We start from the raw sequence: 12,940 nt of genomic DNA, 5'->3' as shown, positions 1-12,940 counted from the left end.
TTACAGTTTTTAATTCAATAAATGTGGTTTAATCCTTCATGCAAAAGCTCTGTACCCTTCTCCCTGCTTACTGACACAGTAGCAGACATCTACATTTGAAGGGGAGATAAAACAACACAACAACATAATGTCCCAATTTAAAATGTCAAATTTTAAAATTTGAAATAAAATTTAAAATTTTCAAACCTGTCAGTAATCCTTTATTTTCCCTGACTTCTATTCATAAACACAACACTGATGCAAAGTTTTCATCCATATCCATCAACCAGTTCCCATTTTTGACATTTTTATCTTATCTTGGACTCGGCCCGGTGAATTTTCGTACTATTAGTTCTATAGTAAATCAGTCAAATTTTGAGGTTTAGATTCTGGATCCAATGTTCTATGATGAATTATATAACCTGTCTTCAACTTTATACATTAACACTATCTAAGTCAAATGATGCCAAAATATAATAGGTTAGCCATCTACTTTTTTCAGAAATCTTCATTCTGTTGTAACACTGTTTAAATTCACCACTTTAAAAAACTCCTGACAGCTGGTGGGTAGTACATCTTTAACCTTCCACCAACAAATGACGTTCCTGGAGAAATACAAAAAACAACTTTTAAAGTCATCATATAACACACAAAAACTACACACATGCAAATAAATACACTTTAATTATGAACAATCTAACTAGAGATGACTTAAATTGGGCCATTTCATAATTTTAAAGAACTACTTTCTAGACTACAATGGGCTGGGTCTAATTCGTACCGGGTTGAGACCTTTCGTGTTATTTTGGAGTGTACACAAGACGTACGTGTGATTATCACGGCACTACTACCAACCGTGTGATTATAACGAAGCGTGGTAATACCAAATAGTAGAATTCTAAAAAAAAATACATTAAACGCAGAACTGGTTTTTTAGAATACAATAATCATAATTTATCATTCGGATAAAACTGATTAATTATAAAGTCGTGTCCTGTGATTATCAGGCACTACCCTAGTCCAATATATTAGACGTTACAGGCTTGTTATAATAGTTTTTGTCGGTCAAGCCTGGACGTCTAATAGTTATTGCTAAAAAAACGCATAGCATCATAAAAAATTCAAAAAATGTCTATTGTCCTGCCTTTCAAGTTTATTCAAAAGCTTTATCATATTTTCTTTCCCAATTTCATGCTCAATCATACCAAAAACTGTCAAACGATGTATTTATCAATTTAAAATAAAATATAAACATCAATCTATTTTTGTCTATCAGCCATACTGGTTAAGCAAGGTGATTACAGATTGATTCCAAATTTTTGAACGGAAAAAATATATTCGAACACACTGACGGTGCATGGGCAATTTATTTCGTTAAAAAAATATTCCGTTAGATTGTTCTGACTCAATTAAACGCTTGCATTTGAAATTAGCCAATCAGATTTCGCCGCACTTTAACGGCCGCCATTTGTTTATCGGCTGTAAAAGGAAAATTGAAATACATGAGAGGATTTAATCATGATTTTTCGGATGTGACAGTTTTAATTATTTTGACAAAAGGTATTTATTTTTTTAGTTTTGTTCATAAATAGGTCAAAAAATATGTAAATACACGCTGTCTTCATTGTTTTTCGTTCCGCCCGATTTTCTGGCGGAACATGCTATGGTTTTTGAGCAATTTCGATATGACGTTGCTTTGACCAGAAGCAAAAATATCTCAAAGCGACGTTATATTTATAGGACTAGGCACTACCCATAACCGTGCCCTTATTACGCCGCCCACAATAATCACACGCTGGTCACAGAACCGAACCACTTTATAAATTCATCGTCGGATACCCACGATTGATAAACATGTCACATAACATGCAATCAAAAAATAAATTGTTAATGGTTCGGCCGTGGGTATCCGACGATGTATAAATTGATTACACAGTTGAAAAATTCAAATTGTAAAATTTGTGTCAACGTTGCTTGAATAGTCAGTAGAACCCCGTGACCTTAAATATATATCAATTACCTTCTCATTGAACTCCTTCACTGTTACGTATGTATTAATATGTTCAAAGCACTAAATATATAAAATATAACTTTATATATGTATACAGTCTACAGTTATTTAATGAGGTAGTTTTGTAAAGGGACGTAACTTTGTCTGTCCTGTGTTTTCCTGTTGTTAGAAATGTTTTTAATAATCAATTATTCTGAAATTTAACAATTTTGGCTCATTTTGTACATATATTTTTACCGTTGCCCATTTATCATCCTAATCACAACTGTGTTTTGTCTTATAATTAAACCTGTTTGGATGCAAATGTGTGTATTCAATGTTCTCAAATGGAAAAAATGACACATCAATGATTGTCTATTTACATCCCCTGGCAAAATATAAAAATCACACATAGCTTATTATCAATATTTAAAAATCACAACTGTCTTGAACACGAAGTGAAAACACGATAAATATAACACATTCAAAAATTAGAACTAAAACTTTAAAAAATATATTTATCAGAACATAATAATAATTATAATTATTCATCACGAAAGGTTGTCATAATTATTTAAAAATCGCTGCAATACATGCTTTTTTAAAACACTTCCCGTGTGTTAGAAAATTTAATAATTAACACAAAAATTATACTATTAGATGCGGAATTCATTTTTAAATAAAATGGGTGTATGATTTAACCATTTTGGAGTAAATCTTAGACCGTACGTGTGATTCTAACGGCACTACCCCAACCGTGTGATTATTACGGGCCGCCGCGTATAATCACACGCGTGGTAATATTAAAGCTGTAGCGTAATAATCACACTGGTGGAAATAATTTCTCATAATCACTAACACAATGATTATTATAATTACTAAGAGGGTCATCATTACTATGTGGAGCTGCATGGCGACAACCAATATCATCATTGCCATTCAATGTGGTCAGTACCAGTACTATCGTCATTGAAAGATATTTTCTTTGTAATAAAAAAACCTTAAAAACAAAACTATGATTATTAATTACGATTGGTCATCTTGTTGTCATAAAAAAGAAATCCATAAAATGCTGTATTATTGAAAAAGAAATTATATTGCGGAAAACCTTTTGGAAAAAAAATGTATTATTAGTATGTCTGATTAAGTATATGACAGTACGTCTGATCATCACGTTATTACCACACACCCACTAGAGCGAAATTCATCACCAACACAATGAATAGCTTTTGTTACGAAGAGGGTTATCGTTATTTAGTAGCATTGAAACAACAATACCCTTATTATATAGCTTACATGTTTCCCCCTTAATTTCGGACTATTTAGCCAGCATCAACCTGCACCAATTTATCTTTACCTTAAAAGATTAGAAGATGTGTTATCAAATTCTTAAGGTACACTGATGAATAATAAGAGCTAGTTTTCACATATACTGAATTTAACTTACTTTTATATCATATTATATTATGTAATTAGCGCGAATCCGTAATTGTGCCTTTTTTACATTTCACGTAACTTGTAATTGAGAAAAATTTCATATTCATTATATGAAACACGAAAGCAATATTTTTTATTTTTCATAAACTACTGAAATAGTGTTGATGTCTTAATTGTTGAAAACTTCTGTAAACAGAATACATTATCAAAAGGGAATGTACACGAAATCCCAAATAAAATGCTGTTTTTGCTAAATTTACTATGGCAAATATACGCCCTAATTTTCACATAAGTGTTGACAAGCAAGAAAACAACAAGCTAAAATGTAAGGTACTTTTATTTTAAATAGCATTCAAGTAAATATATACAGCTTTAATTGTTGGGCCGACCTAACAAAGTTTTGACCAGATTCCATCAAGAATAACAAATATAGATAAATAAACATTCAGCAACTATAACAAAATATGTTAGGCTGACCCAACAAAACTTTAGAAATCACAGTCATTCAAAAACTACAGCTTACATCAGGAATAACAAATATTAAACATTTATAAAAATTTACAAAATATACAAATGTGTTGGGCTGGCCTAACACAAAGAAATCAGCCATTCAAAAACTATCTCAAAATAATGTTTGATTGATGATATCTTAAAGTTTTAACTGTTAGGCTGGCCCAACAGACAAAAAACAAGTTAATAAAAATATCACTTCATTGCTTCATACAGCTTTGTTAGCTGACCCAACAAACTTTTGAAAGGGATGTCTAACCTATATTCCAATCAAAATTGTTCAACCAGTTTATCGTGTTAGGCTGGCCTAACACACTTTTGACCAGATATATTTATGAACATTCAGAAACTTAAACAAATGTGTTAGGCTGCCCTAACAAATCTTTAGGAATCACAGTCATTCAAAACTACAGCTTACATCAGGAATAACAAATATTAAAACATTTATAAAAAATTTACAAAATATACAAATGTGTTGGGCTGGCCTAACACAAAGAAATCAGCCATTTCAAAACTATCTCAAAATAATGTTTGATTGATGATATCTTAAAGTTTTAACTGTTAGGCTGGCCCAACAGACAAAAACAAGTTAATAAAAAATATCACTTCATTGCTTCATACAGCTTTGTTAGCTGACCCAACAAACTTTTGAAAGGGATGTCTAACCTATATTCCAATCAAAATTGTTCAACCAGTTTATCGTGTTAGGCTGGCCTAACACACTTTTGACCAGATATATTTATGAACATTCAGAAACTTAAACAAATGTGTTAGGCTGCCCTAACAAATCTTTAGGAATCACAGTCATTCAATACTACCGCTTACATCAAGGAATAACAAATATTATAACATTTATAAAAAATTAAAAAATATACAAATGTGTTGGGCTGGCCTAACAAAATTTAAGAAATCAGTCATTCAAAAACTATCTCAAAATAATTGTTTGATTGATGATATCTTAAAATTTAGACTATTAGGCTGACCCAACAGACAAAAAACACAAGTTAATAAAACATGCTATATACAGCTTTGCTAGGCAGGCCAACAAAATTTTGAAAGGAATATTTAACTATATTCCCTTCAAAAATTGTACAAACCATATTCTAATCAAAAATAACAATTAAATAAGATTATAGACTTTATATAAACGAAACGTTAGGCTGGCCTAACAAACTTTTGACCAGCTTTTATCAGGAATAACAAACAGTACACATTTTATAAAAATAAGAAAATAAAAGGAATGTTCTCATGTGTTGGGTTGGCCTAACAAAATTTTAGAAATCATCATTCAAAACTATCGCAAAATAACTATTTGAATGATGTTATCTTAAAATTTAAACTGTTAGGCTGGCCCAACAGACAAAACCACAAGTTAATAATTCATTGCTATATACAGCTTTGTTAGGCTGGCCCAACAAATTTTTAAAAGGATTTTTTCAAAAATTGTTCGACCAGTTCATTGCGTTAAGAACAGTCATTCAAAAACTATCTTGATTGATGATATCTTAAAATTTAAACTGTTAGGCTGACCCAAAAGATAAAAACACAAGTTTAATAAAACTATGACTTCGTTGCTAAATACAGTTTAAATAGTTAGGCTGGCCTAAACTTTTGAAAGGAATATTCAATAATTGTTTGGCCAGTTTACATCATAAATTGACCAGATATTTCTTTAAATATTCAAGATGTAATACAAATGTGTTAGGCTGACCTAACAAAATTTCAGAAATCAGTCATTCAAAACAATCTGACAAAAACTGATTGATTGATGATATCTTAATGTTGCTGGCCCAACAGACAAAATCACAACTTAGTAAAGTATCAATTCATTGCTATATACAGCTTTGTTAGGTTGGCCAAACTAACAAAAACACCAGTTGATAAAAATATCAATTCATTGCTATATCTGACCAGTTTAGTTTACATCAGACAATAAAATAATTTATAATTAAAATTGAGAAAATTTCATATTCATTATATGAAACACGAAAGCAATATTTTTTATTTTTCATAAACTACTGAAATAGTGTTGATGTCTTAATTGTTGAAAACTCTATCTTATAATAATGATATATATGTAATGCATATTCTGAAATAATTGACAATGTTTTCGCTAACATATCCCTGACATATTTCTGAGTTACATTGCTATTCTATTCTTTATTCCACTCAGATCATGCAAACATGAGAAAATAATACATTTGCAATAAACATAATAAACGAGGCTAAGAACCATATATAAATATCGCACAATATATTAACTATAGCGGGAAAGTTAACAACAATATCAAATATCAACAAATATAACTTCGAAGTTATACAGATCAACACTTTTTTCAGGTTCATGAGTCATTTGACAGCATATGCACATGTACATTCTTTGGTGTATCAAAAACGGAACGTGGTTTTTATATAAGTTTAAAATTATGGAAATGTCATGCCAATTAAAAAAGAATTCACACCTTCATGGACCTCTGCTTTCCGTATACTTAACCCTTTTTCACACCATTACTATAACTAGATCTTTGCCATTTCGAGTCTTCCTTTTATTTATTTATTTATTTATTTATTTATTTATTTATTTATTTATTTATTTATTTATTCTGTTCATTTAATTTTGGATTTTACTATTATCTTGAATTGCATGCAAACACACAAAGCGCAACAAATAAGACTTAATTTATATATTTCAGCTAAAAAGGGGGACTAATATAAAAAAAACGGAGGGAAATCCATGAAACAGACTTTTTTTAACTATTTTAAAACAGAGAAACCTAAACTAAAAAATATTTTTTCAATTGTATCAGGCATTATTCATATTAATGTCTGTATCGAAAGATTGCACGCTGATATTTAGGAAAGAACAATTTCTGTTTTAAGTTTACATTTTAAGATACCCCTATGCGGTGGAAAATCATAGCTTTTTAATAAAATTTACACCATTAGACGCGGAAATCATTTAGGAAAAAAATGATATATAATTCAAGAATATTAAGTGTAAATATAATAACGTCCGTGTGATTATCACGGCACTACCCCAAACCGTGTGAAAATTACGACCCTGCGTAATAATCACACGCGTGGTAATATTACCACGCATGTGATAATTACGCGACACCGGCTTAAAAAAAACACTAAAAGAGTGAGCCATAACGTGGTCAAACTGTTCGAACGAGCAAACAGGTAATAATCTTATAATCAACACTTAAATGTCGTTTTTGTTATGTTTATTTACACAAAGGTGGTATGCAGTAATAATACAATCGTTATATTTTTAAACAAAACGCATTAATGACATGATATAACCATGATATACATGTAACCAACCGGTCTATTACAAGGTCAATTCTTATTCAAAATTTACAGATCTAATTTATAATATACATGATATGGTTATCGTTGATACGTACATATTATCTCTTTTATTGAAACTTTAAAAACATATTTACATATCAGAATTTATTTCCATGAATGTACAATTGGTGACTTTATAAGATTCTAACACCTACTAGTGCTTTAGACCTACAATGATTAATACTTGGAGACTGAAGTCGCTTAAACATGACGTATTCCGCCTCAAGCAAATACATGTATATCTCACATAAAAAATGTAAAAAACCCACGTCTTTTACCTGACAAAAGAAATTTCAAAATTGAAATTTAAAACGAAATGAATGTAGATTGCATATTTTTTTCCAATATTTATTATGTCATTGTCCTTTTTAGTACACATGTTGTAATATTTATGAAGTAACTGGTGTCTTTGTAACATTTTTGTAGATTAAAATTGAAAAGATTATAAAAGACATTAGGTTGATATTCTTACGTTTTGTATTTTAGGCTATATGAAAATATTATTCGGCGTTTAACTAAAACGAAAAGTCATTCCTGCGAGTTTATGTTGGAGATTATTTAACGACCAATTTGGTGCTAGGTTGGGTAAGACACTATGTAACGTTTCATTTTCTCACATGATCAGACTCAAATCAATAGTTGTTCTAATTGCTTCAGAGGGATCAGCTATTTTCCAGATTTATTCATTTTGTTAAATTTTTTACAGCTGAAATTGTTAAGGTTAAATTTCAGTCTTTTTTTTCCACATCGACACAGTAAAGGTCATATCGCGATGTTCCAGCTTTACTGGCTTTAGACCTCAGATGCTCTTCCATTCATTATTTCAGGCACGAACGGGCACCTGAGTAGAACCACCGACGTTCCGTAAGCTAGCTGGATAGCTTCCTTACATGAAAGAATCCAAAGTCCCTGTCGGGATTCAAACCCACAGAAGTGAGGGGCAAGTTGTTTGAAGTCAACGACCTTAACCACTCAGCCACGGACGCCAATTTTAAATTTCAGTAAAATGGTGATATAAAGAAAAAAATGATAAACTGTATTATTGATAAATAGGTTAAACAAGTTTTCATCCGTTAAAATCATATAGGGCTGTTCTTTATTGTATGGATACATGTATATGCTTTCATAATTATGTTCTTCTTCTGACAATTTCAGTTCAGGAATATAGTGTGGGTCTTATCTAAAATATCACGTTGATATTTAATGCGGGATTTTTTCTTTATCAGGAAATTTTACTTTCATATAGAGGATATTTGTTTAGTTCAGTGTAAGATCGGAATATATTTCACCGAGTGAGCACCAAAAGGTATACTTTCACGAGTAGCCAACTGAAATTTCACGAGTGAAAATATATTTCAAATCTTACTAAACTAAACAAATTTTCTTTTTATTAATATGCAAAGAAACGTTTTAAAAGGACATTTAACCTAATATTGAATGCAGCCACGCGCCAAATAATAATATAAACGTGACGTCATTTACGACGTCACGTCATTAAGTTGGTTCCCAGTACTGTGCACGCTGGTATTTCACTGAAATAACGTAAGGGGCTTAAATTCAAAACAGTGAAATTATCAAAGTGGTAATTTCACTGTTTCAAACAGTGAAATTACCATTTTTATATCACTGATATATTTCTATAAACCACCGAAAAGCATGTAATAAATACCAATAATACAAGTAATAAAAATGTTAAAGGGAAACATTTAATCATTATTCGTGAAACGTTTAAAGCAGCACGCCTCCATATTCATTTCAATTTTTATAAAAATTTTAAAATTTTAGAAATGTTTTTTAAAGTAAAATATTGTGAGGTAAATTAACAAATAAAGTAATTTACATATTGCAATCGGCACTTACAATCCAAGTAAATGACAATAAAGTGGTAAAATATGCAAAATAAGCGTTAGTAACGCAGTAGAAATATGGTGATAAAATACTGCAAGATCAGTCTTAAACCGCACATAACATGTAAAATTTAAGTTGGATCTTGAATGTTTTTATTTTCTTTAAATGTTAGTACATTTTTTTAAATATTAATTTTCTTGAAATATTTTGGCTCAGGCGTGCAGCTTTAAAGAGTATTTTGAAAAGAAAAAGTATACACAGTTTCTACTGCAGGCTCATCCTCTTCATTTCATCTCTAATAGACCAACAAGACTTTGATAACGTGTAAACATGTTCTTCCCAGCAAACAAAAGACGTTGTACCAACGTTGTACTGACGTTAGACCCTGACGTTGGGTAAACGTTGGCAGAAGGTTGGATTTGAAAGTTTTTTAGACGTCAGAAACCGACGTCTACACAACGTCATAAAATGACCTTTATCCAACCTTTTCTGACCATAATCCAACCGTTTCTGACCATTATCTGACCATAATCCAACCTTTTCTGACCATTATTGGGACATAATCAAACCTTTTTCTGACCATAATCCAACCTTTTCTGACCATTATCTGACCATATGCCAACCTTATCTGACCAAATTTTCTAACCATGATTTAACCTCATTCAAAACTTTTGGAATATGATTTTTTTTTCATTTTAAAGCTCTTTAATAGGGTTAAAAATAAGCATTCTTATGATTTTAGCAATTTATTTTATACTCGGAATCACAAGTACAAAACAAGAAATGTGGTACTATATATAACAAATGCAAGATTTACATAATATTTTTTGAAACTATTTAACTTGACGGTATGTACTTTAATAACGCTTCATGTATTAATTAAGCATGTTAAACAAAATCCTTCTTGAATATTAACACTGACATTTTATATAGCAAACATCCATGCATGTGTTTTTTCTTATATCACCACTGAACTGATCACTCTGAGTTTGGGATTTTTCAATCATCTATCCAACTCACTAAATGTATATTTGTCTTTGTATTTTATAACTGAATCTAGATCTGAATGTTAAATGGAACAATATTCTGAATATTTTGTTATAACTATAAATAGCAATGTTCATGTATCTTCATTAGTATTCTAGCTTCTTTCGTCCTCCTCCACTATGTCGATCTGGGGCATACTTTAAGCGTATCATTACCGTCTCCAACCTGAGATCTCATCACACTTTCTGAAATTAAAAAAAAAAAAAATAATCAGTTACAAGTGCAAGAAATAAATCACTTTACATATTATAATTAAACGAAATTCTAACAAAACTCTCCAACTACTTAAAAAGATACATGCACTTATTATTTTTAATTTAGTTTAAAACCATGTAGTTTCGTGTACCTACTGTATATATCTATTAATTTTGATAAAAATGGCTTCGTGAAGAATTTCATTATAAAATCAAGGGTAATAAGATCACTGTATTTTCTATAATATTTTGAAATATACCTGTCACAAAATCTTGGTAGGTTTTCATTTTTCTTTTCCTCTAAATATTTTCATCTTTCTCATGAACTTTTGACACATGTTGAATTATCATACTTTTCACAATCTGAAAGACGAAATATAATCGTTTTAGAATTTAACCATGTGGTGAAAGGATGTTTGTCTAATACAATAGGCAAAATCAAATTACTATTAATCTTAGTTAACTCATAAGCGCATGAAAAACTGATATAACAAATTAATTCTACTCCCGCAAAAATTGATATTGTTATTTTTTATATTCAAAGTACTTTGTACAAATGCTCATACAACATCAAAGAAATTCACATGTTACTGTCATTTTTATAGATATCATCTCTGCCCAGCATGATCTGGTCTGCTAAGTGTATATAGGACAGACTGGCTTAGTGTAAAAACGTTTTATGATACGAGCATACAACTTGTTGATAAGCAGGCTATTTAACAAACTATTACTTTTATTGATTTATAACTATGATAATGTGTTTTCTGATTGATAATATGTTGTTTGATTACATTAATAAAAAGATAGCTAGTCAAATACTATGTGCTTTCAGATATATCTTACAAAAGTCGTATCATTTACATGTATCAAATGCCATGAATCATTATCATAATATAAGAAACACATGGTATGCTTACAGTATGGGTAAAGTACTACAATTAACAACGAGTAGTTTAACAACTACACAGATATCAAAATCAAACTGCATCTGATACATGTGTAAATGACTGGCCCCTCATATAAGTGAAATTCATGTTGATAAGAAATAAGAGGAATTTTCATTTACCAGCATTTGAATAATAAGAGTCTTACGTACTGCATTTAACTTTTTATTGATTTCAATTGCTAGGATATTTCCTACCATTGATTGTGCATTTATTTGGCATGGCGATATAGTGTGGGAAAAATGATCCGATTATACAGACTGTTCTATAGCAAATGATAAAGTGTTCTTACGTGGAAACAAAAATATTTATCTCGCGAAATCACGTGACATTAAGTTTTACCAGTCAAACATTTCAATGATCAAATAACCATCGAATCCATGCAAACATGCGGTATTTTAGCATTGAAAAACAATATATAATGTTTGCCTACCTTTTTCTTTTGTTTGGAATACACAACTTTGTCTGTCAACCCGTCGTTTTTTATCCGCCAATACAATTGAATTTCAAATCCGATAAGTCGCAAATTCGAATTTACTAAATTATTTACCACTATAAAATGAAGCCCTCAAAAATGATAACAACTTCATTGTAAATTATATAAACACTTCTTAGACTAATTCGAGGAGATAAGATATTATTTAAACGAAAATAGAGCAAATATATTTCATACTGATCTGCGACTATCCGTTTACAGAGCGCCACCTATCGAATATCGTACGTTAGCCACCCACGTGATACTGTTGTTTTGATGGAGAAAATAAATATATAATGTTCCCTTTCTAAACTTAAACTTAAAATTCTCGCTGTTTATGCTTTCATTTATATATATATTGGTTTCATAAATTAAATTTACCTATTGTCAGATTACCGACCAAAACCCGACGTCGAGCCGACGTCAAAATGCAACGTCTGTTAGACGTCGGGGATTCAACGTCGATTTGACGTTGTATGAAGGTCACCGACGTCGCGACCAAAATTCAACGTTGATCCAACGTTGGGTCAACGTCGGGTTGTACATTCACTGTGTATACTCGTACACCAACGGTTATTTATAGGTACTGTACAACGCCGTTGAATATTTTTAAATAGAAACAGGCGTTTAATTAAATAAAAAGTTTCTCAAGTTTCAACGGTTTCGTTTGATGATATATATAGCATTCTCTTATATAGAATGTTTATTTACTGGGACGAGATATTGTATTGTTACAGGAAACCGAAATATCCAAACATTGTAATTGATATGATTTATCACAACTATCTACAAACAGGAGCCCTTGTGGTTCAATGTCATTTCTCATTACTGTGAAATATAACCAAGTGACACCTCATTTTATATTCAAATAATAATTTGCTCATTGATAATTATATTGTCGCATTGTCAATTATTGCAAACATTGAACGAATATTGAAACATTTGAAATGTTTATTTTATGCCTATTTATGTATGTTATATTATTGCTATTTGAATGTAATGGAATACTTGTATTTAGTTGTAGTACTAATCTCAGACTGTAAAGGCATGTACTGCATTGCGTAGAACGTATGATATTCTTCTAAACAATATCTTTCTTAGTTGTTTCATTGTATTTCTTTCATATTCAAACTCAAGGGAGAGAGTGGTGCAAAATTCATCC

This window comes from Ruditapes philippinarum, unplaced genomic scaffold (genome assembly GCF_026571515.1).
Source record: "Ruditapes philippinarum isolate M1 unplaced genomic scaffold, ASM2657151v2 ctg1684_1_1_1_1, whole genome shotgun sequence".
NCBI lineage: Eukaryota > Metazoa > Mollusca > Bivalvia > Venerida > Veneridae > Ruditapes > Ruditapes philippinarum.
The sequence above is the reverse complement of the archived record's forward strand: the minus strand, read 5'-3'. Positions refer to the sequence as shown.